The following is a 5054-nucleotide window of genomic DNA, read 5'->3' on the forward strand; positions in this document are numbered from 1 at the left end:
TTAAAGAACTTACCATCTAATTAAAAAACAGAAAATACATGGAGAATTAAAACACATGGCACTAAGTTTTGTCATGGTAAAATTAATGTCAAAAATAGTAGTATCCATTTTTTTGGACACACTCCATTTACTATGTCCATTTACTAGTGTCCATTTTTTTTGGACACACTCCATTTACTATGGATATGTAAATATGGATAGTAAAAAGAATTTACTATCTTTTTGGCACTGATCCAAGGATGTCCACTTATGTAGTATATACCTCTTTCATATATTCTTCATAACAAACTGTTTTAGGTACATTTTGAGGCTTACGAGAAACAGAGGTTAAGTAACTTCTACAATGTCTTCAGATAATAAGCGTCAGTCCTAAGATTTGAATCCATAACTGCTGACAAAACCTACTTTATCTTATCCCCATTCCCATCCCACCATGGGCACATAACAAAGGGTTGTATTCAGTCTTGGGGCCTAGAAAGAGCTCCCTTATGGGAAGGATAAAAATTATATTTACGAGGAGACCAAAAGAATATTTAGGAATTAGCCAGGCAAAATGGCAAGTGTGTAGCTGTGTATGTGTACATTGGCAGTGGAGAGGGTTCCCAATAGAGAGACTAGCAAGTAAGTGCGAAAGTCCTCTGAGTCAACAAAGTAGGTTATTTATTACTAGTGCTGTCTGCTGGTACTTTAGAGATATAAAAAGTGGGAACTTCAAAAACATACTTAAACTGCTCTGAGGGTAATAGGAACCAATGATAGGCTTTTTTGTTTTTGTTTTTTTATTGTAATTTCCAAGTTTTTTTTTTAATTTTTTATTAACATGTAATGTATTATTTGCCCCAGGGGTACAGGTCCGTGAATCATCAGGCTTACATGATTCACAGCACTCACCATAGCACATACCCTCTCCAATGTCCATAACCCAACCACCTTATCTGCACCCCCCACCCCCCAACAACCCTCAGTTTGTTTCATGAGATTAAGAGTCTCTTACGGTTTGTCTCCCTCCCGATCCCATCTTGTTTCATTTTCTCCTTCCCTACCTCCCATGACCCACCATGACACCCTGCCCTGCCTCTCAAATTCCTCATATCAGGGAGATCATATGATAATTGTCTTTCTCTGATTGACTTATTTCGCTTAGCGTAATACTCTCTAGTTCCACCCACAATGTTGCCAATGGCAAGATTTCATGGGTTTTGATTGCTGCATAGTATTCCATTGTAAATGTATACCACAGCTTCTTTGTCCATTCATCTGTTGATGGACATCTAGGTTCTTTCCATAGTTTGGCTATTGTGGACCTTGCTGCTACAAAATTGGGTGTATGTGCTGCTTCAGATCACTACATTTGTACCTTTAGGGTAAATACCCAGTAGTGCTATTGCTGGGTTGTAGGGTAGCTCTATTTTCAACATTTTGAGGCACCTTCATATTGTTTTTCAGAGTGGCTGCACCAGCTGCATTCCCACCATCAGTGTAGGAGGGTTCCCCTTTCTTCTCATCCTTGCCAACATCTGTCATTTCCTGACTTGTTAATTTTAGTCATTCCTCGACTGGTGTGAGGTGGTATCTCATTGTGGTTTTGATTTGTATATCCCTAATGCCAAGTGATCAATGACAGGTTTTTAAGAGGGAATTAGCAAAATAAAATTTACCTTTTAGAAAGTTTGCATTGTATATAGTATGGGGAATGGGCTAAAGTTGATATATCTGGAAGTGGGGAGGTCTCAGTCTTCTCCCAAATGTGCATGTGTATTGCATGTATTTTAGCGTGTAACTGTGGTAGTAAACTGGATTTTTGTGCTTTACCTTTATACTGGATTCATTTATTCAGCAAATATTTACAGAGGGTTCTCAGGCAAGGCCATTACAAGAAATGAGGATTACAGTCCAGTATCCCTCATGAATATAGATTTTAAAATATTTAGCAATATATTGACAAATCAAACTTAGCAATATGTGAAAGAATAATACATATTGACCAAAAGAGTTTTAATCCAGGTACTTAAAGTTGATTTTGCTTTAAAAAAAATCAAAGTTATCTACTATCTTATCAGGACAAAAAAGGGGAAGAATGCATGATTATTTCAATGGATGCATACAATATTTGACAGAATTCCACACCCACTCAGAAAAAAGAAATTTAGCAAACTGGAAATAGAAGAGTATTTCCTCTACCTTCTAAGGACATGTACAAAATATAACTACCTAATATTGGACTTAAAGGAAAAGACTGAGCATGTTTCCTCTTAAGATTAGGAACAATTCAATGATGTACACTCTTGCCACTTCTCTTCAATATCGTAGTGGATGTCTTAGCCAGCCCAGGAAGACAAGAAAGAGAAATAAAAGGCATAAATATTAGAAAGATATAATTAAAGTGAGCAAGTCCAGTTGCAAACGCTGGTTCAGATAATTCTGTGGGCATAGAACCCTACCACCACTGATGATAGAGCAAAACAAATGCTTTCTCTCTAGCTCAAAACCAGGAATCACCAAAGGCAGTTTGCTTTCACTCATCAGGGTAGCAGTAACTATTCCTATTTTGCTAGAATTAGGTAACCTCTCTAACCCTGATCCATAATTGAATTCTCAGGAAACTCGGTTGTCTTAGCAGCCTCCAGGAAACCCCATCAATGCTCTACATTTTTGACACCTTTTTCATGAGTTCTAGAGAACAGGAAGTGGCAGATATTATAAATGTTTTTGTAGGACAGAAGGTAGGAAGTAAACCCCCCCAAAATACAGGAGTTTTTCACATTGGTTAAGTTTCTGGGGATCCAGTAGTTTGGGGTATGCAGAAATTTTTCTTTCCAAAGAGAAAAATAAGTTGTTATACCTAGCATGTATTCACTGTATGTCAAAGCTGGTGATGTCATTTGTTAGACTTCTTTAACTTTTGAGACAACTTTTAACATATTTTGGTTAGTATTCTGAACAATGTACTAAGTGACCCAAAGGTCTACCAGTTTTGAATAGAACCTAAGAAATCTCTCCTGCTTGTCGAAATGTAGATCAGAAGAACTCAGTGGAACCAATTGAATTAAAGCATTTTTGGAAGATCAGATTGTTGTTTGAAGTTTCAGGTAAGCCCCAATAAGAGAATCATAGTAGAGGTTATAGAGAAAAATTATGCTCTTCTACAACTGTTCCCCTTTTGAAGAAAAACAGCTCTCGGTTTGCCATTGGACACTGACAGAGAGTGACTGTGGAAAACAAGATGTATATGCAAACTGAGCTATCCACAGAGGACTGGGCATTAACTTACACCGTCAGGTGAAGTTGGTCGTGCCCACACCACTCCAACTTCAAGTGGAAATGTAGCTGGGCAGGGCTTTGAAATTACAAACTGCTTGAACAGTTAGCTTGCATTTCCACTGAAATTACTTCTGTGGCACTGCTGTCTATTATGGCTTCATGGGGAATTCTGCAGGATGGATGACCAAGAAAGAAAGAAATTGAGCTTATTTTGAAAATTGTCCTGCTTCATATGCTGGCATCAACTTGAAATGACCAGAAATATCCTAGGATGAGACATGGGAATGGTCATCCTAATAGACAGAATCTTCTTAATATGCCTCACTTTGTACAGTAGTGTGAGACTAAAAATGGCCATGTGAGATATAACTTTGAAAAACAATCTTAATATTCAGTGGGAAAAGCTCTTGTTGTTTTTGTTTTGTGTTGTTCTGTGACCTTTAATTTTTTTTTGTCAAACATTAAAAACTTCCTCACTATCAATTACAAATGTATAGGGAAATGAAAAATAGTAAAACTAATATTTATGTAACATGCTGTAATTTAAAACATTAGAAACATTGAAAATTACTTTATTTCTTTATTTAAAAAGGAAGAGCTCATCAAAAGTAATTTAAAAAGTGATTATCTCATTGTTGTGTAAATTAAAAAATGGAGAGAGCTTTTTTTTCTATGCCTTAGTGAATTGCTATACTCTTTTATACCCATTGAACATTTTCCTTTTGCACTTACCACAGTAAGTATCATGAAGTGTCTCTGAGAGTTTTTTTAATGTTTCTTATGTACTTTTGGGGGGAGTCAGCATCACTTCCTTGGAATATCTTCACTTCTTGTCACAACCACCTTCTTCCTTTATATCAGTTAAGTTTGCCTTTGCTACATATCTGGAGTCTCTCAAATGACAAAAATGTCAACATTCCGAAGGTCAACTGTTTCTTCTATAACTCGTTTTACATTTGATTTGAATTTTACTTCCAGCATTAACAGTTTTCACTTCTCTGTCACATGTCTATCTTTGTGGGTTAACTCTCTTTTACATTTTTGTAAAATTCAAATGGGTTTATCATTGGAAGACAGAGAAGCATTAAAGTGACAGACTTTGCTGTGTATGAACCAAATAACAGATGAGCAGTGACCAGTCACTAGTAGTCTTTGGAAGAAGTGACACAGTTTGTCACTGATCATTATGTGCATCTGTTGTTTACATAGTGATTTGTGGATTGAAGAGTTGGCAGTGAAGTTTATACATTAGGCAATTTCTCATAGTTAATATGCCATGGTAATTAAAATTTGAATGGTGTTGAGACTAAACCATGATATTTACTTAAGTAAACCATGATAAGTGAAATTCGAGCATATCAGAACCATACAAAGTAATAACTGCTGGTATGTTGGTAATCCATTGTGTTGAAGGACAGATGGTCTAGGGCATGGGTCTATACTGATCTTCAGGCATGATTTGGCTATTTGGTCAGAGACTCAGAAGGGAGAATTTTTGAAGATTAGTGTCCAGGAGGCTTTGTTTTTTCAATTCAATTAACCAACAAATAGTACATCATTAGTTTCAAATATAGAATTCAGTAAGTAATTCATCAGTTGCATAGAATACCCAGTGCTCATCACATCATGTGTCCTCCTTAATGCCTATCACCCAGTTACCTCATCACCCCATCCACCTCCCCTCCTGTAACCATCAGCTTGTTTCCTGTAGTTACTAGTCTCTCATAGTTTGTCTCATTCTCTAATTTCTTCCCATTCAGTTTTCCTTCCATTCCCTTATGGTCCTCTGTGCT

The sequence above is a fragment of the Mustela erminea genome, chromosome 16 (genome assembly GCF_009829155.1).
Source record: "Mustela erminea isolate mMusErm1 chromosome 16, mMusErm1.Pri, whole genome shotgun sequence".
Lineage (NCBI taxonomy): Eukaryota > Metazoa > Chordata > Mammalia > Carnivora > Mustelidae > Mustela > Mustela erminea.